This window comes from Triturus cristatus, chromosome 6 (assembly GCF_964204655.1).
Source record: "Triturus cristatus chromosome 6, aTriCri1.1, whole genome shotgun sequence".
NCBI classification, from domain to species: Eukaryota; Metazoa; Chordata; class Amphibia; order Caudata; family Salamandridae; genus Triturus; species Triturus cristatus.
Genome location: NC_140589.1, coordinates 254,309,730 through 254,335,608, shown reverse-complemented (window position 1 = coordinate 254,335,608; position 25,879 = coordinate 254,309,730). Strand labels below are relative to the sequence as shown.

Genomic DNA, 25,879 nt, shown 5'->3' with positions numbered 1-25,879 from the left:
AGCGTTTGAAGGAGCTTTTGACCACTGGATCTTAACTGTTGTGCCGGGGTATACCATTCTAATTTCTTCGTAAGGCATTTAGGTCCCTGTCCAAAAAGTGCTTTAAAAACTAGGCATTAAAGTTTGAATAGTACTCTTTTCCTTATAGGAAGCCAATGTAACTCTCTTCGTAAAGGTAAAGATGGCGTACGCGGGGGTATATTTAAAGCTAGGCGTGCCGCCGTGTTTTGAACGACTTGTAGCCTAGAGAGCAGGTCCTCCCCCATCCCCAATAGGAGAGCATTTCCGTAATCTAGTCTACTGACTAGAAGCGCCCGAATCCAAACCCTTCTAGCGGAGAGAGGAATCCAAGGAAAGACCTTTTTTAAAATGCGCATCAGTCCAAAACAGTTGCCTGATAGTCGTAACATGCTCTTCCATGGATAAGTTATTATTCATTAAAATGCCCAGATTTTTTTACCCTTTTTTTGGGGAGGGGGTACTCCAAGTTCCCCAGGCCACCACTCCTCATCTGTCCACAAATCCTCCGCTTTACCAAAGAATAAGATCTCAGTTTTGTTGGAATTAAGTTGCAGGTAGTTGTTTTTCATCCATGTGGCTATTTTCATCATACAGCTCTTAAATCTGTCTCTGGTCACCGTGGGGTCCTTCTCTATGGCGACTATCACCTGCGTGTCGTCCGCATAGGAGATGGTTTGGGAGCCACAAGATTTTATAATGGTAGTCAGAGACGACACATAGATATTGAACAGGGTGGGGATTAAAATGGAGCCCTGAGGAACCCCCTTTTCCACCAATGTAGTCTGGGAGACAAAGGTGTCCAGTTGTACACATTGAGATCTATCCGATAGGAAATTCCGCAGCCACTCTAATGCCATCCCAGTGACACCAATCTCTCGCAGTCTATCCAAAATATTTCTGTGAGAGATGGTGTCAAAGGCTGCTGACAGATCTAAAAGGACCAACATTGTGGGGGTCCCTTCGTCTAGCAGCAGGCTGATAGTATATTTAACCTCTACCAGGGCGGACTCTGTGCTGTAACCAGCAAGAAAGCCCGACTGCGAGGAGTCCAAGAGGTCATGCTGTTCCAGATAATCTGAAAGTTGACGATTGATCAGAGCTTCCATTATTTTTGAGCAGCCGGGAAGGAGCGAAATAGTTCTGTAGTTTTGGTAAATCGGCGCAGTCTGCTGATGGTTTTTTGGGCAGAGGTTTAATAAATGCTCTTTTCCATCTAGACGGAAAAGAGGAGGTTACTAAAGAGAGGTTACAGATTTCATTAATTGGATTTACTAGCTCTATTGCTAAGTCAGATACAATGTGGGGAGGGGCTATATCAGACGGGGGGCCTTGATGTGTTTCAGTAGTGGTAGAACCTGCTCCCTAGTGATGGTTGCAAAGGTCTCCAGTCTCTGTAGCGAAGAGTTATCTGTGATTAGGATTTCTTCCCTGTTCTCCGATACCTGCTCAAAAGAATCCTAGATATTGTCAATCTTAATTTTAAAATGCATAGCAAGCTTATCGCAGAATTCCTGTGTAGGGGGGCAAGTAGGATTGCCTAATCTTAGAGTAGTAAACTCCTTAAGAATCCTAAAGAGTTCTTTCGACGAGCCCTTTGCCTCATCTATTCGAGTGGCTAAAAATGTTCGTCTTGCTATGTTACAGTTCTTAAGGTACATCCTATGTACTATATTATAGGCCTATCTGTCTTCCTCAGATTTTGATTTCCTCCATTTACGTTCTCTCACTCTGCAGGCGGCTTTCTCCGTCTTTAAGCTATCAGAATACCATGGAACAAGGCTCGTTCTATCATAGATTGTTGCTGTTTTGCTCGGGGCGATCGTGTCAATAGCCCTTATTATCTCTGACTCCACTTTGCATAAAGCATCATTGATGTCATTACATTCCTTAAGTAGTGGAGGAGAGAATATAGCACTTTATGTATGTTCCACCTTTTCTTCCACTGATCAATCCTTCCAGCCATCTTTCTTTCCTTCCATTGTGACATCCTCTCTTTCATCTTTCCATTGTTCCATCTAGTTGTCCATCATTCCGGTTAGCGTTCGTCTTCAATTTCATTTTCTTTCTTCCAACTTTATTTTCATTTTCTTCTTTACTTACATTTTTCCATCATTCCATGCTTGCTTTAATTTTTTTTCTTCTATCCTCCTTACCTTACATCATTCCTGACACATTTCCTCCAATCTTGTTTTTGTACCGAAACTCTACTTTCTCGCCCACTTTTTTCTTTACCAGTTTTATAATTTATCATTCTTTCCATCGCCTGCATGTCTGTCAACATATCCTCTTACATTCAGTCCAAGATTAGAATGAGAGGGACATTAATAATATTAAAATTTGCCTAGTGTTAACTCCTGCTGCAGCTGTGGAATTAGGTGGTTCACAACACCCTTGAAACAGGTAATGCAATAGTGGTTTATCCAGGATAAAACAGCAATAAAAAGTTGCCTCACAACAATGAAGGTAATTTTAAATTCTATTAAGGACACCGAGGCAAGGATTATGCTAATCGCACTTCGCTTTTAATACAAAATCTCCAAACAGCACTCATTTTGAAGTTAACAAGTCAATAAAAAAACTAATGTTCCCAGAAGCCCTAGGGAACCATATCAAATCCTTCTAATGCATGTCCCTGGTGCCAGTATAGTCCATCTTTGGTGTCCAGGGATCTCACTTTCTTTGTGATAATCATGCTCAACTGGAATTATCATGCATCTTGTTTTCATCCATCATTTTAGTGTTGATACCAGCCTCCTGAATAACCCACTGCACCCCGTGGCCTATAATAGGTGAAGACACCGCTTCGTATGGTTTGCATAAAGCAATGAGGGGTTGCAGTTCACCTGGAGGTTGGAACTCCACTGTCCTCTCCTCATATGCTTTGAGGCATTGAACCATACATAGCTTTGTTTCATCTGTAAAGGCAGCGTATGATATTACCGGAGTATTAGATTTGGTCTGTCTACTTACCGTAAATGACACTCCCTCTGGGGAAAAAAGCTTGCCTGAAAAGTCCAGAGCTCTTACATCTGACACCCGCCTGCATGAGACCAGGCAAAGAAGCATTGCTATATTTGCCGACAGCTCTTTTCCTGACAGAAATCTCTTCAGTTGGAAAGATTAAAAAAAAGGTTAAGTAGCTGATTGACATTCCACCGTACTGAATACCGGGGCTCTGGGGGAAGGGAGAGCCGTATCCCCCTAAGTAAGTGGCAAACAAAAGGATGCTCCCCTACGGGGCTAACATCAATCGGAGTGTGTCCTGCCAAGATGGCAGACGTGAATATGTTAATGGACTGATAGGCTAGCCCCTCTTCAGCCAAGCTAGACAAAAAAAATTAAGATCTAGATAACTCCTGCTCCCACGGAATACACACCCCTTCGCAAAGTCCAATGCACCCATTGCGTCCAGGCTGACTGGTAACGTTTTGTGGTACTATCCGCCCATGACTTAGAGAGGAAGAGTTCAGCATGTCTCGAAAGCACTGGCAGCATTCAACTTTGCCTGCAATCCGCCAGACCATCAGCTGCAGGGAACATTCTATCAGCAATCTTTGTGGTGTGAGATCTGGAATCAGCAGGACCCGAGGAAAGAGGGGGAGTGGGATTGGAGAATCCCAGGAAAGTTTCAGAAGAACCAGGAACCATACTTGAGCGTCCCACCAGGGTATCACCAAGTCCACGTCCGCCCACTGGTGTTGTGCCTCTGCCGACATTCTGGTAATCATTGAAATGGGGGGGAAACGCATAGCCAGTCTCCTGGGACCAATCCTGGCGAAATGCATCTTTTGCCACTATTTGAGGATCCGGCATCCTGCTGAAGAACCAGGACAGCTGGTCGTCGAGACGTGAAGCAAGAAGATAAATCGAAAAAGTGTCCCATCTGTTGGAGAGTTGTCAAAAGACCTGTGGGTCCAGCTTCCACAATCTTGCAACGTGAAAGTTGTGGGAGTGCCAATCTACCACCTAGTTCGATTGACCTGTAATGTATTCCACCTTCACGCAGATGTGATCTCTAGGCAAAAGATCCAAAAATCCTTTGCCTGGTCCACCAGGGCTTTTGACCTGGTACTGCCCAAGTGGTTGATATATTGTACTGCGAAGACTTTGTCCATCTTCAGTAGGACGTAGGATTGGATCCCGTCCGTTGTCCAGCAACGCACTGCAAACGAGCCTGCAAGGAGCTTTAAACAATTGATATGAAAGCTGTTTGTGTGGAGAATTCCCCACACTGAGCGCCCCATCTGGAGAGGCTGACGTCAGACTCTGTCACCAAGTCTGGGGTGAATCCGATTTCTTATTTTGCTTTGTCTGACGGGGGTCTGATTAGTAGTACGTAAGACTTTTGCATAGATGATGGGCCGTGAGGTGCTGTAGAGCTCTGTAGTGCAGGGGGCCAGGGAATATCGCTGAAGGCATGAGGACACAAGACCAACCAGGCACGCTATCTGCCTGAGAGAGGTCTGAGGCTTGGCCAAGGTCTGTTGTAACTCATGTCAAATATTTGCCATTTTCCGAGATGGAAGGCTGAGGGTGGTTGTAGTAGAGTCTATTGTGAACCGTAGAACAAACCCTTGTTGGGTCAGAGAGAGGAGCGACTTCTTTCCATTGATTACAAAGCCTGATCACTGCAAGATATTTACTGCAGTCCGGAGTTGCAGAGTAAGTTTTGGGGGCATTGGGTCAATAGTAAAATGTCGTCCAAATAGACGCGTCGTATCCCCTGGGCCCGAAAGAACTCTATTGTTGGTTCGCCGACCTTTGTGAAACATCAGAGGCAGACGACAGCCCGAAGAGGAGGTTGGTGAATTCGAAGGTCTGGGTGCACCAGACAAATTGGAGAAACTGGTGGTGAGGAGGGAAAACGGGAATAGTCACATAGGTGTCTTCAAATCCAGGCGCACCATCCAACCCACGGGCAGGAGAACATCCCTGAGGAGGTAGATGCTGTTGAGCTTGAAGTGGCGGTATACCAGCCACTTGTTGAACTCCTTAAAGTTTTTAACCATCTCAACACACCATTTGCTTTGTCCACTAGAAACATTTTGCTGATTTAGCTGTTGGGATGCGTGGGGGAGCAGCATCTGGTACTTTGTTTGTAAGAGCTCCCCTACCTCTTTGTCTATTTGCTCGGTGGCATGCTGAGAGAAGCAGATGAGATGTGGTCTGGACTCCTGATGTGGCATCCTTTAGAACTCTATCTGGAACCCTTGTACCATCTGTAACACCTGTGCGTCTGATGTGATGGAAGACCATGCTGGGAGAAACAGTGCCAGACGGCCCCCTATCCTGACCTGGGCAAAAGAAGTTACACTTTGTCGGAATTGTTGTCATTGTCACCCTTAAATACCCCTCTCCTGCGGAATCCCTGACCTCTTGTGAGGGTAGATGTTTGTGTAGTGAGCATTGTTCTGCCACTGCCTACTCCCAGAACCTTGTTCCCTGGAGGAGAATGTAGGGTAGGAGTGACCGGTCGTGCACCCCCTAGCACGACCGGCCCTTTGGAAAACCCTTGGGGTAAAGACGCGTCTGATATTAGCTTGGGCCTTATCCAGTGATGTGAAGGTCGCCACAAACTTGCCTACACGAAGGAGTCCCCGAACAACCCCCCCTTGGGCTACTGGGCCTGCCTCCGATGAGGTCAGATCGCTCAGTTTGGGGTCAATCTTAATCAGCAAAGATCGTCAATGTTCCCTGGAGAGCACGCAATTTGAGTTGCCCATTAAACACAATTGCGCGCTGGGTCCATCCTGAAAGGTCATCTGGCGTAATGATGCAACCGATGCCTTTGCCTTTTCCACCATGTCCAAGATTTTAGACATGGACCCTATGGCGTCAAGAAGTTTATCTTGGCATGAACTCCAAGAGCAATGATGCCCTTTGTAGAGTGCTTAATAAATTTTGCCATGAAGAAGCCATTTTGGGTTTATTGTCCTGGGTAAGGGTAACCTTCCCTTCCAGCTAGGGTACTCTTTTCTAAGGGCTTGCGGAGCCATGCTGCCACGTACCTCGCTACATTATCTAGTGGAGCCCAGTGGGACCTGGTGATATTCTCTATCCCAGGTCAAAGCATATCTGAATCTCTCCCGTGTTTGGGTTTAGGGTATGGAGAAGGGCACCAGGGACTGGAGGGGCCCGCGTCTTCTTCAGGTCCCCTGTGGGACTCGTCTGGGTCTGGCTGGTCTGGGGCAAGCTGGTCAGGTCCATGATAGTTATCTACTGGGTCCCCTGACCGCTCAATCGGGAGCATTAGGTCAAGAAAGGCCTTCTTAAGATGCATCATGATATACCCCTTCTTGGCACTGTTTCTTGGGGAGGGGGCGAGTCCCCTGAGAAGGGGTATCCCGGGTGCTGGGGGAGGAGGGGCTGGCGGAAGGGGGACCGGAGGCACCTGAGGGGGTGGTTGGAGGAGGTTTGTGCATTTGTGAACAGTTTTTTCAGAGAGTCGTAGCCTAAGGTGCTCCATGGCTGCATTGACAACCTTATAAATCGAGGTGTCCACCGCCTCATAGAAATCATCGTCCTGTTAGAAGAAGGATAAGGAATTCTCCTCCTGATAAACATCACACTCCATGGTGTGTAGTGGTGTATAAAAATGAAGCCCCAAGACTGGTTTAACAGTACACTGTAGGGGCCCTTGGGAATACCCATGCGCTGTAGGCTGAGCCTGGGTTTTACACATGCAGGGCGTGTAAACGTTTCTGGGGCGGACCCGGAGGATATGGGTGGCCAGGGGCACACAATATATGGGAACAAACCCAAGGGACACTTATCCCCCACCCGGACACTGGGTCAAGTACTACCTGAATGTGTCCCAAACGGTCCTCCCGACCTTCAAAATACAGACCCCGTATGGTGTCGCACAATAGAATGAATACAGATCCCATAGGGGTGTCTGAGATATTGAGTGGCAAATACAGACCCCGAGGGGCGTCTGAGGCAGGCAGGCAGGCTGACAGGCTGCGGTACGACAGGGCTCCAGCGGCGAGTGTTGACAGCTGTATGAGGCAACGCACGTCACAGAGCCGTTGAGATGTGACGTGCGGCTGCGCCCCCTAATGGGTGGTGGACCACACTGCAGTGCCTGTTATTAAGAGCTAGACACATCAGGCGCACTGAGTACAAAGAACCTGTGTTTGAGAAACAGTTCTGTGCGCACAATATCAGAAAGTATAGTGAACTGCCACAATTTTAAAAGCAAACATCGCAGAGAGTGAGCCAAGAAGACTTAACTGGGCTGCAGCAGTGAAGAAAGAGGAGCCTTGGACACCGAAGATGGACTATATTGGCACCAGTGACATCATTAGAAGAAGGACTTGATATGGTTCCCTAGGGTTTCTGGGAACATTAGTTTTTTCTTGAGTTGTTAACTTCAAAATGGCTGCTGTTTGGAAATTTTGTATTAAAAGGAAAGTGAGATTAGCATAATCCTTGCCTCCAGTCCTGACATAGAATTCAGGAAAGTTGAGAGGATTTCTCAAAATAATTTATGAGCCATTATTGTGTTTACTTTGACATCTATATTTTTATAGTTGTCCATGTATATCAGTTGTAATTTGGTAACTTTACACAATGCCACTTTTATGTCCAGCGCCCTCTTTCCCAGTGTGGGCCATTCTTAATTGTTTCAATTGAAGTGACCAGAGCCTGCACAAAAATGAGTCTCCAGCATATGTGTGGCTCTGCCCATCATATGCCTACCTAATCCCTGACTGTATTGTTCCTTTCATCATCACTGAGACAAATCAACACACACAGAGCAAACACTGTACACAGTTTTTCTTTTTTTTTGTTTTCAGAGTCGTTTGCCCCTGCGCCACATGTTTTTAACCCCTTCAGTGCCCATGACGAGCTGGACTCGTCATGGGCCGCGGTGGCGCTGTGCCCATGACGAGTCCAGCTCGTAATAGACCCCGCCCGCTAATTCAACGGCCGGCACAGGGCGGGGAAAGGGGCGGGCACTGAAGGGGTTAATGACTGCACTTATGGCTGTCATTTATGCACCAGAATTCTTACTTCAATGACTGCATGTCCCCAATCCAGGTATTTGACCCCAATTAACATAACGTCATTTTCTTCTGTTATAACCACATCAATCGTCATTGCATCACTAATTTCAGGGAGACATTTTAGAAATCTTATTTGGTTAACCGAATTACATATATTGACAGTGTGATCGTCACTGCACATAATGTTTTCCTGTCAAGGCATTAATTTTTATTTAAGTTGTATATAACAAATGTATACCAACTTGTTTTAGTTGGCTTTGTATAATAATCAACATATAAAACCAAAACCAATTTGAGAAATATCTGGTAGGAATGTTGAACCGAAGCTGTTGGGAGAAGGGGGCACTGGGCAACAGACAAGCAGTCATTTAGCAACATGCAGTAGGGAAACTGGGTTTACAGGGCACAAAGATATGGTTTAAATGCTTGTAAAAAAGGTGTGTTTGTAGTTGCTTTCAGAATGACAAGGGGTAAGTTGGATTCTGAGCAGGTAGTGATTTGCAGAGATTGGTTGTTATTCCGATTAAGTATTGTTTTACGGTTGGGAAGTCCTGAAACTAGGAATCTCGAGAAGCAGTGTCTTTATTTCTTACTTTTTATTTTCCCCTTGTGACGGTCAGTAGATTGGCTACATGTGTTGAAATTTTCAGTGGGGGGAGGGGGGACAGCTTTCTATGAAAGGCGGGCAGTTTTGAGATTGATCATTGTTTCTATGGGCTACCAGTACATTTATTTTGCTTTTGGGGTTTGGACTGATGAGGAGGTATTCAGTGTTGTGGGTTCAGGTCAGTAAATTGACAGATATCCAGTGCTGCAGTATTTTGAGACCGGTTTGACAGGTGAAGATGACACTAATGGATGTAGTTGCATAGCCTCCGCTATTGGCGTATATTGATGCTTGAGGATGTGAAGTGTCTACTTAGGGTGTGCCAGGTACAAGTTGAAAATAAAGCGGTGAAGAGTACCAATTGTTCAGATTCTCTTCATATCACAGATTGAGGTGTTCGACATCCACTTGCCAATCTTGGCAATCTGTAATGGTTGGTGATGTAGACAAAGAACCAGTTTAAGACTTTCTTCCTGAGTTCTACATTTCAGTAGCCTAGCAGATTCTGATGATCAACAGTGTCGATCACTACGGACAGATCTAATAATGTTAGTAATCCAGATTCTCCTTAGGATGCAGCTTTTGAAACATTCTTTCCACCAAATCGATGACTTTTAATACCCGCACTTCATAGACCCAGGGAGAAGTGTACATCCTAACATTTTATATCAGTTTCTTAGAAGGTCCCTTCAGATCATTGGGTTTTTAACTGTGAGATGCCAGTCTTCTGTTCCCAAAGAAATTATTGGGCATTCAGATCCTGAATGAGTACACCCATAACATTCACCTTAATTCACTAAAGCAAAAAAGCAGACTTTACTACTGTAAATTGCTCTAAAGTAATAGCACCCATAGTTGTTGTTGGAAAGTGGGTTGTTAGTAGTGGTGAATATACATCTACCACTGGCAATAAGAACACTACCACAGTCTACCACTCAGTAAAGGTCTCAATAAATCATTCCCACGCTCAACCTTGGGTAGCTTGGCTGCGATCAGGCAGGCTTAACTTAGGAGACAGGTATGTAAAACATTAAAAAATACCAATTCATTAAATAATTAAGACATAACACACAATAAAACTCCCACATCAATTTATGATAATAGGAAACATTGTTGTCTTTAAAATTACAACAAAATGACAAAGATCCAGTGTCGAGAACATGATATGATTTTTTTTTTTTTAATTTAGCACTGTATAGCACTTGGAAACCTATAGTGCCAGTCTGGGACATCTGGTGGTGCTTGACCGGGACAAAATCAAAGTTTCAGACCAGCCGCGATGGAGCCCTGCTCGGATACCCCTTGCGGTAGGCCTTGGTTGAAATTTTGCCTACAAACGTAAAAACTTTTCTGGAGCTTTGTCTGCAGGGGTCCCTAGATGCTCTTCACCAGTCCGTATTCTATGAGGGTTCGCCGGCTTGCTTTTCAGGGAGCTCACTGTCAAACTCCGGAAGTCGGACCTCTGGAGCTTTTCAGCAGGACGAACTAGCAGGCCAGGCCGGCTCGCAGTTGAAGGTGGCCAGCTTAGCTCTTGGGGTTGAGTTGGTCCCCTTAAGGAGCTTTTTTCCAAAGTTGCTCCCAACTTCTGGAACGTCTTCCTAAAGTTCCGCTGAAGAATCCAAACTGTCCAAAACAAAATCCAAGGTGCTGGAAGCCTCAAGATGGTCCTTGAAAGGTTGAGATCACAATTCTCACAATGCATCTGGACAAAACTCTTACAAATCCACTGGACACACTCCAGGCAGGGGATTCAGGGTGGTGATGGTCCAGATGAGCTCTGTTAACCTGTAGCTTGCAGGCAGTCTACTCTTTATTCCTCTTGAAGCAAGGTACATCCAAAGGGCTGTAGTTCCAGATAATGCAGCAGGCACAGTCAGTCGGAAAGCAAGGACTGATGGTGCAAATCAAGTTTCCAGCTTGGCAGGTCTTCTTCTCTTAGTACCAGGCAGCAGATCTGAGAGGCTCTGCTCCTCTTGCATATTTATTCAGTGTTCTCTTCGGTCAAGCAGGAGGGCACTCCTGTCCAATGAGGTGTCAGGCAACACCCCAAAGCATGACCACTTCCAAAGTGTGGCATAATCTTATCCCAGAAAGCACTATTCCTCCAAAATTCAGTATGGCTGAAACCTCAGCAGAGGAGCAAGACCTGATAATTCCATTTTTGTGAAGCGCAAACTCATCACCCCTAATGGTATCCAGGCACTGAGAGGCGGCCTGGGAGATTAAGTGAGCTATTGCCCAGAGGCACAGGATGCTGAGCAGGCCATGGGGATTGAACCGTGAGCCCTGTGCTCTGAAGTCAGCCGCTCTGGTTGCTGCGCCACATCTCTCCCCTGTGCTAGTTACACCAACCTCCAGTATGGGTAATTTCCATAGCTCTCCTCCCCAACCATCTACAAATTCCTGCCATCTTGCTATCTCAGAGGGGCTAGTGGGTAGAAGGACCTGGCTTCCCCTCCCTGTTCTCTTCCCCCTTTGAAGCTTCATGCTTTAAAACCCCTCTCCCTGCTCTGGCATTCCTGTATAGCAGAGGTCGCTTGTTAGACCTGGCACCTTGGCGTGAGTCTCCCTTCCACTTTTTATCGCTGTGCCTCATGTGTTTTGCTGGTGTTAGCTGCTCAGAGCACTGTGCCACTGCCAACCAGTGCCACCGTGCAAGTGCTCCCTATTTAAAATGTATATGTTGGTTGGATTTCATGATTGGCTTATTTGGTTTACTGTCAGACCCCAGTAAAGTGCACCAGGAGTTCCCAGGGCTTGTAAATACAAATGCTGCTGGTGGGCTTGCAGCACTGGTTGTGCCACCTACAGAAGCGGCCTGGTAAAATGTATCTAAGGTCTGCCATTGCAGAACCTGCATGCAGTCTGGTACTGTCATGCTGACTGGGCCAGTGCACCCACTTGCCAGTCCCTAAACCTTCCCTTAACTTCATATTATTCACCCCTATGGTAGGCCCAAGGGCAGGGTGCATTGTAAGCATAAGGTAGGACAAGCTCTGATGTGTGTGGCATGTCCTAATAGTGAATTACAGCCATTTTCGTTTTTCACTATTGCAAGGCTACCTGTTCCCATAGGCCAGAATGGGCTGTTAGAATTGTTACACCCTATGATCCTAACAGACCCAGGGAACATGGTAGAAATTCGAGTTTAGTATGCCTGAACTCAGAATAATAAAATACATCTTTTAGTAAAGTTTATTTTAATATTCTGTGTTTGCAAATACCACTTTTAGAAAGTTGGTATTTGCTTGCCTAACCATTTCAGCCCGCCTCTGCTATGATGTGTATATGCCTGTCTGGTTTGTGTGAGTGACAGGGCTGGGGAAACCCAGAGGGGCAGGGCTAGGTAGCCTGGTGGTGAATAGAGAGATTGACATCCAGATAGGTGGGAGGAGTGCACCTGGACTCTGAATAGGGCTGTGCTCTGCCACCACAATGCTGGCTCCACCTCGTGTGGAGCGGCTGATGTCTCTGCCCTGCACCCTGAATAGAAAGTCAGTCATGTCAACAAAGTGCTCAGGAACTCTGCTTGGACTGGGCAAAGGCCCCTCTACCCCAGAGGAACAAAGGAATTGGGGGTATAAGTATTGGGACCCTGCTCCCAAGAAATTAGATCTTGCTTGACAAGAAGAATCTCTGCCTGAGGAGAAGGAACTGGGAAAGCTGTAGGGAGGAGTACTGTCCCTGACCTGGGGGATTGGCCTGCAGTGGTTGCCTTGCTGCTGAAGGAGAGGAGAAAAGACTACAAAGACTTTATTTCAACTTGTGCTAAAAAGATCTTCAAGGGTTTGGAATAGAGCTTGCCTCCTGCTGAAGTCTCAGGAACAACAGACTTTACCCCCCCCCCCCCCCCCCAGCTCCCCAGAGTTATTTGGAAGTGCCTGCTGCTGTTGTTGGGCCTTCTGAGGGACTGCGTGTCGCAAGGAGCTGGAAGCGCGACTCAAGGAGGAGAAGGGTGCCGCCGTCGGAGCTGTTGTCGTCGCATCGCGTAAAGTGTGTCGCCGCTGCAGCATCGCATCGAGCGGAAGCGTCTCGCATCATCCAGGAAGTGTCTCGCATCGAGGAAGAAGCGTGTCGCCATCGCAGCCATCATAGCTGTCGCATTGCACCGCATCAAGAAAAGCGCCTCACATCCACGGAGAAGCGTGCCGCCGTCGGAGCTGCTGTCATCGCATCGCGTAAAGGGGTGTCACCGCTGCAACATCGCATCAAGCGGAAGCGTCTCGCAAACGTCAGAGAAGAGTGCCGCTGCCAAGGCCGCTGTCGTCCCATCGCGTAAAGGGTGACGCCGCTGCAGCTGACGCGTCGAGTCTTCTCGCAACATCGGAGAAGCGTAACGCATCTGGAAGATCTTCACGTCTTTATTTCTTTGCACCAAAAACTTCATCGCATCAACATCGTTGCAACACTTTCGTTGCCCTGCGTGTCGCATCTAAAAGGTACATTGCCTTAAAGTGTCGCATTTAAGAACTTAAAAAAACTAAGCAACCTTCTACCATCTAAAGTAACAGTATTGTGTATTTTTGTCGGTTAATGGTCTTGTGGTAACTCTATATAAAGAATCGTTATTTTTAATATAAAACCTGTGTGGTGTCCATTTGTAGTGTTGTCACTTGGTTACTGTATGTGTTCACAAATGCTTTACACACTGCCTCTGAGATAAGCCTGTCTGCTCGTGCCAAGCTACCAAGGGGGTGAGCAGGGGTTATTTTAGGAGTGTACCACCTTACCCTGACTAGAGGAAAGGTTCCCTGCTTGACACAAGTACCTACCTGTGCCAACCAGAGAACCCGGATTCTAACATTGGTGCGCAGCGGTTAGGATTCTGGACTTGCATTTGTGACTCATGTACAGTGATTGGTGAACACTACTTAGTGAGTGCAGACCATAACGCAACCAATACTTGTTGGTAGATTTCTTTTTGGGACTGTCTATTTTTGAGTACTGCCAAGCTTAACCATGGTGGAGAAAGCAGCATCCATAGTCTCTGTTGATAATGAATGGGAATGGGAAGAAGAGAAACTGGAAAGCTACAAAGTATCACAGCTAAAGTTCTTCTGCAGGAAATTTAATGTTTCTACTACTGGATGTAAAAACAAGGCAGTGTTCTACAAGGCGCTGAGGGCCTGGGTAGAAGCAAGGAATGCCACTGATGATGATAATGCAGAGGAGCAGCTGGAAGGGCCAGTGGTCCAAGAGGAAGGAGAACCCCTACCCCTGCCGGTAGCAGTGTTTCTGTTAAAAGTCTATCTCCAGAGGAGTTGGCAGATAGAAGAGAGGGTAGGATGCACGAAATGGAAATGGCAAAGCTCAAATTAAATGGGCAACTGGAGCTGGAAAGCAAAAAGCTGGCTCTGGAAGAGAAAAAAATCCAAATGGAACATGATATGTTTTTGAGGGAATTGGATCTAAAGGCCAAGAGTTTAGAGCCCACTCCCTCTGGTGGCAGCACACCGTCAGTGCAGGTAGAATCAAGGGTGTACATACCCAAAGATGTGGTAAAATATATTTTTTTTAAATGATGTCATAGGGCAGTGGTTCAAAGCCTATGAAGTAGCCATGTCTTCCCACCGGGTCCCTGAGAAGGATTGGGGAGCGGTGTTTTGGGGAAGGTTCCTTAGTGTGGGGCGGGACACACTGCTAGACTTGCCTTCAGATGATTATAATTCTTATCCCCATATGAAGGCAGCTTTGATGACTAGGTATGGGTTGACCCCTGAGTTGTATCGGCAAAGGTTATGGGGTTGTACAAAGATTCCCAACAGTACGTATGTGGAGTATGTAACTTTTTTTTGCAGAGCACTGGATGGTTGGGTGAAGGGTAGCAAGGTTGATGATTTTCAAGGGCTTCTTGATTTAATGGCATGGGAGCACTTGTCCAGTAATTGTTTTCCTGAGCTACGCCAGCACCTGATTGATAGTAGGCTGACTAACCCTAGAAAGCTTGCTGAGGAGGCGGACCGCTGGGTCAGTACCAGGGTCCACCAGGGTCCAGTGGGAGACTCCGCTAAAGGTGGGCAGGGTCCCCAGTAGAAGAGTGGGGGGGACAAGGGTAAACAGAGGGAGTTCCCAAGAAGGCCCCAAAGTAATCCCCAAGGGAAAGGTTCTCGGCCTCCTCCACCCCAGAAACCGACCGGGGCCCCGACAGGTCCACCTGTTCAAAAGGGGCCCATAAAATGTTACAAGTGCGGTAACATGGGGCATTTTGCCTCTGATTTAAAGTGTCCTTTGTATGGTAAACCAGCACCCACTGGTGCTCCCCCCCCGGCAGATGTCTAGTGTAGCCATGGGGGAGGAGATGGCAGTCCAAGGTGGGTGGGGTCCCGCAGAGATGTCCCTTGTCTCATTAGGAGACTGTGAGATGGTCCCCCAAACCCAGCTGCCTGATAACACTAAGAAATACAGGCAGTGGGTGACCATTAATGGCCGTAGGGTGGAAACTCTCAGAGATACAGGAGCCAGTGTGACAGCTGTCAAGTGTCACCTGGTGTCTCAAGAGCAGGTGGTCCCAGGAGCATTCTATCCAGTTGTTGCCGCTGACAACACAGAGTCACTGCAAGGTGGCTCAGGTTCCCTTTGAGTGGGGGGGGGGTCTCTGGTACTCTTCAGGTAGCTGTGAGGCCCGCCATGCCTGTAGACTGTCTGTTAGGGAACGACTTGGAGAGCTCACCTTGGGCTAAGGTGGAGCGTAGTGCTCACCTGCAGATGTTGGGTGTGCCGGATTGGGCGTGTGTCACCACACGGTCCATGGCAGCAAGTAGAGGTGCTAAAGAGGTCCTGGAGCCTGAGAGGGAGGCCCAGGGACCGGCCTTAGAGAGAAGAGGCAGGGGGCGCGGGAAACCGGCCCCTGAAGTTCCCACGGGCCAGGAGGAAGCAGACCTTGAGGGAGGATGCCCTGGAGCCTACCGGGGAACAGATAGCTGAACTGGGGGACCTGCCTGAGCTGACCCATTGGCAGCAGGAAGGAGGCCCCTCCAGGGAGGACTTTTGTAAGGCACATAAAGAATGCCCTTCTCTCGTGGGTATGCGGCAGCAGGCTGCAGACCAGGCCACAGGTGATCAGTCTGGGTCACATTTCATTTACTGGGAGAACGACCTCCTATATACAGAGCCTAAGGTTGCTGAGCCTGGGTCAGCCCGTGCGCTGGTGGTACCCCAGGACTTCAGAGCCTTCCTACTGGGGCTGGCTCACGATGTGCCATTGGCAGGACATTTGGGGCAGGACAAGACCTTTGAAAGGCTTGTCACCCACTTTTATTTGCCTAAAATGCGCAGGAGTTCAGACACTCACTGCAGGACCTGTCAGACTTGCCAGGCAAGTGGAAAAAGTGGGAGGAAGCAGAAGGCTCCACTCCAGCCATTCCCTGTGGTCGGTACCCCATTCCAGCGAGTGGGGATTGACATTGTGGGGCCACTGGACCCCAGGACAGCCATGGGCAACAGGTTTATCCTGGTCCTGGTGGACCATGCCACCCGGAAGCCATCCCTCTGAGGACAGTGACGGCCCCCATGGTGGGACGTGCACTGATGGGAATTTTCTCCAGAGTGGTATTCCCTCTAGAGGTGGTGTCTGACCGGGGTACCAATTTCATATCCAAATATATGAAATCCCTTTGGCAAGAGTGTGGTGTAACCTACAAGTTCACCACACCTTACCACCCCCAAGGGTTGGTTGAGAGATTCAACCGTACCCTCAAGGGCATGATAATGGGTCTGGAAGAACCCATGAGGCGTAAGTGGGACGTCCTCTTGCCATGCCTTCTCTTTGCGTACCGTGAGGTGCCACAGAAGTCTCTAGGGTTCAGCCCCTTTGAGCTTCTGTACGGACACCCAGTGAGAGGACCTCTAAGTCTGGTCAAGGAAGGCTGGGAGCAATCTCCCAGGAAACCTCCCCAGAATGTATATAGCTACATGCTGGCCCTCAGGAATCAGACTAGGCGATTCAGGCAACTTGCTGAGGCAAATCTGGAAGTCAGCCAGGAGGAGATGAAGCGGTGGTACGACCAGAATGACACTCTGGTAGAGCTTCAGCCTGGACAAAAGGTGTGGGTCTTGACCCCCGTGGAGCCTTGTGCGCTCCAGGATAAGTGGACCGGTCCCTTTGAGGTTGTGGAGCGCAAGAGTCCAGTTACCTATTTGGTGGACTTGCGGTCTCCAAGGAACCCCTTAAGGGTCCTTCATGTCAACCGCCTCAAGCCCCACTTGGAGAGGTCCCAAGTGGGCATGCTCTTGGCAACAGATGCTGGGATAGAAGAGGAGACCGAGCCTCTTCCTGACCTCCTGTCAGTCCAGGAGCAAGATGGGTCAGTGAATGGTGTCATCCTCTCTTCCGCCCTGACCCCTGAGCAACAGAATGAATGTCGCCAGCTGCTGGGACAATTTTCTGATCTGTTTTCCCTGGTTCCCGGTGTCACTGATTGGTGCGTCCATGATGTGGACACTGGGGATAGTACACCTGTAAGGCACAAGGCCTACAGGGTGACTGACAGGGTGAGGGCATGCATCAAGGAGGAGGTCTCCAAGATGTTTGCACTCGGGGTAATTGAGTCCTCCAGCAGTCCTTGGTCCAGCCCAGTGGTCTTGGTCCCAAAGGCTGCAGCACCGGGAGCCACACCCGAACTCCGGTTCTGTGTGGACTACAGAGGACTCAATTCAGTCACCAGGACTGACGCACACCCCATCCCCAGAGCTGATGAGCTCCTTGATCGGCTAGGGGCTGCCAACTACCTCAGCATGTTTGATTTAACGTCTGAGTACTGGCAGATCGCCTTGACCGAGGGGGCCAAAGAGAGGTCAGCATTTTCCACCCCAGATGGGCACTACCAGTTCCGGGTTATGCCCTTTGGGATGAAGAATGCCCCTGCCACCTTCCAGAGGTTGGTCAACCAGGTGTTGGCTGGACTGGATTCATTCAGTGCTGCCTACCTGGATGACATCGCAGTGTTCAGCTCCACTTGGGAAGAACACCTGCGCCACCTCTGGGAAGTGTTGATGGCGCTGCGGAGGGCAGGCCTCACGGTCAAGGCGAGTAAGTGCCAGATCGGGCAGGGTTCCGGGGTGTACTTGGGGCACCAGGTTGGGAGTGGCCAGGGGGCGCCCCTTCAACCCAAGATAGAAACCATCCTGAATTGGGAGTCGCCCAAAACCCAGACAGAGGTGAGAGCCTTCCTAGGTCTCACCGGGTACTACAGGAGGTTTGTCAAGGGGTATGGCAACATTGTTGCCCCCTTGACAGCGCTGACTTCTAGGAAGCAGCCCAGGAAAGTGATTTGGACTGACACCTGTCAGAAAGCTTTTGAGGCCCTGAAAGCTGCTAGGTGCACGGCGCCCGTGCTCTTGGCTCCCAACTTCTCCAAAGAGTTTATCGTTCAGAAAGACGCTTCAGAGCATGGTGTGGGGGCTGTTCTTTCACAGATTAATGAGGAGGGCCTAGATCAACCTGTAGCCTTCCTTAGCAGGAGGTTACTTCCACGGGAACAGAGATGGAGTGCTATTGAGCGCGAGGCATTTGCTGTGGTCTGGGCACTGAAGAAGCTAAGACCCTACCTGTTTGGGTCTCACTTCCGGGTTCAGACAGACCACAGGCCCCTCAGATGGTTGATGCATATGAGGGGTGAGAATCCAAAGCTGTTGAGGTGGTCCATTTCCCTACAGGGTATGGATTTCACGGTGGAACATCGCCCTGGTACAGATCACGCCAATGATGACGGTCTGTCCAGATTTTTCCGCCTTAGTGATGAGGAACTCCCTGGGGTTGGGTAGTTCTCCCCACTTTTCAGCTGGAGGGGACACGTGTTAGACCTGGCACCTTGGCGTGAGTCTCCTTTCCACTTTTTATCGCTGTGCCTCATGTGTTTTGCTGGTGTTAGCTGCTCAGAGCACTGTGCCACTGCCAACCAGTGCCACCGCGCAAGTGCTCCCTATTTAAAATGTATATGTTGGTTGGATTCCATGATTGGCGTATTTGGTTTACTGTCAGACCCCAGTAAAGTGCACCAGGGGTGCCCAGGGCTTGTAAATACAAATGCTGCTGGTGGGCTTGCAGCACTGGTTGTGCCATTGCGGAACCTGCATGCAGTCTGGTACTGCCCTGCTGACTGGGCCAGTGCACCCACTTGCCAGTCCCTAAACCTTCCCTTAACTTCACATTAGTCACCCCTATGGTAGGCCCAAGGGCAGGGTGCATTGTAAGCATAAGGTAGGACAAGCCCTGATGTGTGTGGCATGTCCTAATGGTGAATTACAGCCATTTTCGCTACCTGTTCCCATAGGCCAGAATGGGCTGTTAGAATTGTTACATCCTATGATCCTAACAGACCCAGGGACCATGGTAGAAATTCGAGTTTAGTATGCCTGAACTCGGAATATTAAAATACATCTTTTAGTAAAGTTTATTTTAATATTCTGTGTTTGCAAATACCACTTTTAGAAAGTTGGTATTTGCTTGCCTAACCATTTCAGCCCGCCTCTGCTATGATATGTATCTGCCTGTCTGGTTTGTGTGAGTGACAGGGTTGGGGAAACCAAAAGGGGCAGGGCTAGGTAGCCTGGTGGTCAATAGAGAGATTGACATTCAGATAGGTGGGAGGAGTGCACCTGGACTCTGAATAGGGCTGTGCTCTGCCACCACAATGCTGGCTCCACCTCCTGTGGAGCGGCTGATGTCTCTGCCCTGCACCCTGAATAGAAAGGCAGAGTCATGTCGACAAAGTGCTCAGGAACTGGTTTGGACTGGGCAAAGGCCCCCTCTACCCCAGAGGAACAAAGGAATTAGGGGTATAAGTATTGGGACCCGGCTCCCAAGAAATTAGATCTTGATTGACAAGAAGAACCTCTGCCTGAGGAGAAGGAACTGGGAAAGCTGTAGGGAGGAGTACTGTCCCTGACCTGGGGGATTGGCCTGCAGTGGTTGCCTTGCTGCTAAAGGAGAGGAGAAAGACTACAAAAGACTTTATTTCAACTTGTGCTAAAAAGCTCTCCAAGGGCTTGGAATAGAGCTTGCCTCCTGCTGAAGTCTCAGGAACAACAAACTTCACCCCGCAGCTCCCCAGAGTTCTTTGTAAGTGTCTGCTGCTGTTGGGCATTCTGAGGGACTGCGTGTCTCAAGGAGCTGGTAGCGCGACTCAAGGAGGAGAAGCGTGCCGCCATCGGAGCTGTTGTCATCGCATCGCGTAAAGTGTGTTGCCGCTGCAGCATCGCATCGAGCGGAAGCGTCTCGCATCATCCAGGAAGTGTCTCGCAACTCCGAAGAAGCGTGTCGCCATCGTAGCAGACGCATTGCACCGCATCAAGAGAAGAGTCTCGCATCGAGGAAGAAGCATGTCGCCATCGCAGCCATCATAGCTGTCACATTGCACCGCATCAAGAAAAGCGCCTCGCATCCACGGAGAAGCGTGCCGCCGTCGGAGCTGCTGTCGTCGCATCGCGTATAGGGGTGTCGCCGCTGCAACATCGCATCGAGCGTAAGCATTCCGCAAACGTCAGAGAAGAGTGCCGCTGCCAAGGTCGCTGTCGTCGCATCGCATAAAGGGTGACGCCACTGCAGCTGACGCGTCGAGTCTTCTCGCAACATCGGAGAAGCGTAACGCATCTGGAAGATCTTCACATCTTTTTTTCTCTGCACCAAAAACTTCATCGCATCAACATCGTTGCAACACTTTTGTGTTCCAGCGTGTCACATTCCTTTGCATGGACAATGTCAAACGCTGCGGCCATTCCGGATCTCATGCCCTGTGAGTAAATCATATTAAAAGAGTTCATCAGCACCGAACGACTTTTGATAGCACGGTAATGTAAACTGTTATTTCACAGGCTAACAAATTAAATTGGCATCTTCCAACCACCTCGGCTCAACGTTTCTTCTCCTACGCGGTCCGACTCCAGCCCGAGGCGCTGAGTGGAGTGAATGCATTTATGAGTAATTGTCATAGTCCACTCGCGCTGCACCAACAGCTTCAGACATTTCTTTGACAGAGCGGCCGCAGCCTCACCCCACCTCTGAAACCAGCGACGGAAGACACCACGCATACCTTGTCAGTTATATGTTCAGATGTCCATCGTGGGCAAATTAGATATCTTAACCATTCCAGCCCGCCCTCCCTCCCAGGCTCTGTATATTCAGCATCACATTGTTACATCTTCCAACTTCATAGTAGCTCTTCCACTCTCTGGGGAGTTACTTTAGCTATACGGTCTTTTCTGAGGATGGTGTCATCAGAGTCCGCATCTGTCTCCTATTGGGACCACTCCATGTGCAATTCGTCTCCAGAGTTCGGAAAGCTGTTGTTCTGAAGCTCGGCCCCAGCCAATACCGCTGCTGCAATATTACGGTTAGCTTGAGCATGGGACGGCCTGGCAACGAGCCCCGACCTGAAGCCCTCACGGTGTCTCCTCTTGGACTGGCCCTTGGATCACGGTGTCCGCTTGCTGATCCCCCTGCTCCCTTCTTTCTGCTTAGTATTTCTCAAGCTAGCCCAGCAGGGTTCGTATGGGAAGTAGTTGTGCCGTCTATTTGGATTTTCAGGCAGGTGGAAATATGGGTGATCATTATATGCCAGCGTTTCTCAGCTCTTTTTTTTGATGGAAAGGAAGGAGGCTCTCCTTGCCGGTACAGGTACGGAAAAGTCACGGAAAAGTGTCACCACACCACCCTCCAGCCTGAAAGGATCACTGGTCTTTGCTCTCTGTAATAGAAGGTTTCTGTGTCTGTAATGGAGTAGTTTTGACACCAGAGGCCGAGGGGGTCGACCCAGGGCCAGGTGCCTCCCCGGCACTCTGGGCACCCACTCCAGCGCAAAGAAGGGGGTGAGCAGTCCTTGGGCGTTCTCCTCTCTTATCCATTTATCCAGGTAAGTGATAATGTCCACACCTTCAGCCCCTTCCGGGAGTCCCACAATGGAGATATTGCTGTGACGGTTTCAGCCCTCCGCATCTTCAGAGCGTCTCTCCAGCGTGGTCAAGCATTTTAGAAGATCTTTTACTTGTGTCATTAAGGTGCGTTGTTCGAGTTGCAATTCTTCAATGACCAGATTAGCATAATCGACCTTATCTGCCATTTTTTGATGGTCTGCGCATAGTAGTCCTAGGTCTACAGACACTGTCCCAGTCTGTTGCTGGAGCGCAATTTTGGAGTCTGAGATGGCTTCTGGTTTTTTGTCCATTGTGTATTGAAGCGTTACACGGTTCACCGCTTGTGGCCTCCCCCTCATGCCAGTGTCTTCATATTTGGTTTTTTTGTCCATTGTGAATTGAAGCGTCACACGGTTCACCGCCTGTGGCCTCCCCCTCGAGACAGTGTCTTCATATTGGGTTTGCCCATCACTCGTGTCTTGTCCAGCAGTGTTGGTGAGTGCATTTTCCACTCCAGAGGTAACATGGCCCGTGTCACCAGGCCTAGGCCTCATTCTGGTCCGGTACAGAGGACCTGCTGCAGGTGATTCTCCCCCACCCCTTTGTTCAACATGGCTGGCCTCCCCTTCAGGCCACGGCTGGGACCCGATGCGCAGAGTCTTTGAACCATTGTCTGTGTCTGCATGCTAAGAGTCTATAGGCAGCAAAGGTCTCCTGTGTGGTCCTGGTTTCTTCCCAGGCGTAAGCATGGTCTGTGGCGCCATGCGTTCAGTTGACACTGCTATCTGGGCCTTTTGGGCAATCCCACCCGTCGGACGCCGACTTGCACCCCGATATGCAGTCTTTCCCTTCTGGGTATTGTGCTCCCCGCGTCAAAGTTGTGGTCTGTTCGAGGTTCCCACCTCAGCCAGACACTTTTGCATACTCTTTCGTGGGCTGCGTTCCCCGTTGGACGATGAACTGCGCCGGCGCTGCTTCAATCTCACTACCTGATGGCAGAGGCCTCTGCATGGCTGGAGGCCCCTGTCGACTCGCCACCAGGTCCATCCATGCCAGGTGCCGTTGTGCACCCATGTGTTCTGCCTCGGCCCTTCTCCAAGTCCCCGCTCGTCACCCAGGGTTGTGGGGGGCCCCACCAGTCAAGACGTCTCTAGGAGGCCTGGGACACCAAATACTTGCTTTCTCCTGCTGTTGCTGTCACACGCCACCAGCAGCACTAGAGCTCTGATCATGCTGTACGGCCGCCAGGCACTCTTAGAGCTGCTTCTTGCTCTGCTGCTCACTGCCGGTACCCCATGATACCTCGGAGGGGCCCGTGGGGCCGACGTAGCATTGCGCACAGCTTGCCTTTACCGGCTTTCACATACTGCTCACAAGGCCAAGGGGTTTCCCGGTGCACCACCGCCGCACAGGCCTCTCGCATGACCAGGAGTACCCAATGGTGCCCCAAAGAAAAGGCATGAACTGATATTTATTAGGCCAGATCAGAGCTAGGGGATTATGCTGCTGCCATGTTGGCTGTCCAAGCCACGCCACCCCAGCGTATATTGGGTACCATCTAGCACACTAGAATTTCTTCCTGTTTTTCCATGACTCATCAATGCTGGCCAGGATGTGTCTTGGTGTTTTGCCAAGGCAATTTCTCTTCTTTTCCACCTTCTAGTAAGTCAAATGTTTCCTTCTAATATCTCTGGGTATAAACTCTGTCACAGATGCCATAGGATGATGCCTTAGTGCTTTCTCTGTACCAGCTATAACATGATGATCTGCAGCTCTTGCTCGTTGGCACGCCCCTCATTTAAAATGCCATGTCCCAAGAGCAGTCTCTCAGTGAATGAATCAATGTCCGAATACATTTCCCTCACTTAACATGCCATACAGGGAACGCAAGTCTCTTGAGCATAAATCCCAGACATGCCACCCTTCTCTTGCTTGAAATGCCAAACATGAAATGCAGGCAGTCGTTCATTTACTTGAAGTGTGGCAGGTAGGGGAAGTTTCTGGGGATCTGAGGTGTTCACAGGATGTGTTTCCTTGCTTGAAATTTGAGGAAGATAGCGTATTCGTTTCGTTGTGAAGATTTAACTGGATGCGCTTCCCCTTGCTTGAAATACCAGGACCGGTAAGACGGTCCATCAAGGCGGAAAGCACTGACTGCATGCGCTTCCTCACCTAAAATTCAAATCAGGTAGCACAGTCGGGGAATGAGGTAGTGCAGAATGCCTGACAATGAAGGTTGACTGGATGTGCTTCCCTTTTTTGACATGCCAGTCTACTATTGCAGTGTGTCAGGATGTGAAGCAATGCAGCATGTGCTTCCCTCACTTGAAAGCTTGGCAGGCAGCATAGTCTATCGGGATTTAAAGCGCTGATAGGATGCTTTTTCTTGACTGAAATGTCACACAGGTAACCTGGTTTGTCAGGGTTCAGCTGCTGACAGTCCTTTCTTCCCTCATTAGAAAGTGCCAGGCAGGCCGTCTTTCAGTGTGTGAACTAACGGAGTGTTTCCCTCGCTTAAAATGTCAAGCACGTAACATAGTCTGCCAGGGTTGAACGAGCGGCATGGTGTGCTTCTCTTGCTTGAAAGATCAAAGGCCAAATTAGTAGCATAACCTATAGGCATGTAAGAACCTGATAGGTCTTTCAGGAAGATGGACGCACATCCTCTCACCACTTCTCTCCCTGACAGACATCGTTAGCTGTCTGGCACTTCAAATGAGGCACGTGCATCTTGGCAGACTGCACTGCCTGCCTGGCTTGCCAAGTGATGCGCACATTCTGTCATCTTTTTTAAACCGACTGTGCTACATGTGTTGCATTTCAAGTAAGTGAAGGGTACACTTTCAGGGGCTCATGCCCTGACAGGCTACACCAGCGGCCTGGCCTTTCTAGTGAGCAAAGCACAGCCTGACAATTGCTGATGCTGTGAGAGAATGAACTAACGGGGCTTTTGAGCCAGGGAAGTGCATCCTGTCTGCTGCTTACACCTCTAATTACTGTGTTAGCTAGCTGACCTTTCATGCCAGTGAAGCACATCTGGTCTCCTGCTCACGTTTTGACTGCGATGGGCAGAATTGACGGAGTTTGATTCTGCCAGGTTCCACAAAGGGGTGGAATGGGTATTTAGAAAGATTTTAATTTAAAAAAAGGATGCAAGGGTGCATTTTTTCATTATGAAAATAGCGCATCTAAATACCACTCAGTGCCTTTGCATACTCAGCAGTGATTGAAGGTTTTATTCACTGCTGAGTATGCTTGGACGCTGAGTGGTATGCAGTGAATTCTACATTGTAGAAACCACTGCATAATGTAATTCTGCTGAGTGGTGGAATTTGAATTAATCAGTAATTCTGCGTTACAAGAGTAATGCAGAATTACCAAATTTCCTAGCAATTTTCCGCTGGCGGAATTGAATCCTCCGCTTGGCTCTCGTTCTGACAAACTGCGGTACTTTGTTCTCTTATTTCTTTTCCTTAGCATTGTTCTCATTTTCTTAACTGGGTTTTACCTTGGATTTCTGTAGATTTCTTCCAAGGATGTTACTTTCCACCGAAACGTCAACTTGAGACACACACCTGCACAGCACCATTTCTTTCTGATCTTTTGGGGTTGAGCTGTATTTCTGGAAAAGGGACAATAAAGTTAAAACACTTTTTTTATATTTCCAAGAAATATTTCTGCCACGGAATTGATAGGTCCTATTAATTTCATGTGCAAGTTCACTACTAGCATTACGGCCTCCTTTCTTTGCTTTCAACATAGCTATCAAAGGTGTGGCTGTAAATAAGGTAGCAGGTGTTCTCCCCATAATTTAGCATTGTCAGGCCTCAAAAAAATCCTAAATATGATACCAGATCTGATGTTCTAATGACTTGAATAATGTACTTGACGTAACTGGAATGCTGTTGACCCATAAACTGGTCTCAAATTGTTGATCCTAGGGAAATATTTTATTTCACAGAGCCGCCTTTTTCATCATTATGACATATGAGAGCACCTTCAAATATGTGAGCTCAGCATGTCTGCTGTACAAAAAAACTATTGTTTGATTTTATACACTAATCTTTGGCTCCATGTATAATTCATATCTAGCCCACGTAGAGCGTAAACCTGACCCTTCACTTGCCTTTCAGTTCAAGCACGAATGCTTCTCAGTTCATGTTTAAAAACTCTTACTTTTAGTTAATAAATCTGATAGAGACATCTAGCCGCAGATTCCTTAATTTAGAATATTCTCAGGTGTCAGACTGGATCCGGAAACTTTTTCCCCAGCAGTACCTCTGCACGCCGGGGGGCGGCGTCGCCCGGCTCCGTCCTGATGTTGTCCACGGAAGTGACATCAATGGAGCCATATAAGCCCCCCTGGCGTGCTGTCAGTTTGCTTCTTTTCCGT

General features: G+C 48.6%; 1 protein-coding gene across 3 annotated transcripts in view; it reads left to right on the top strand.

Moving 5' to 3' along the window:
* TDRD15 (tudor domain containing 15) overlaps positions 1-25,879 on the top strand; it is a 247,330-nt gene that overhangs the window by 176,405 nt on the left and 45,046 nt on the right. The gene's annotated exons all lie outside the window — the stretch shown is intronic.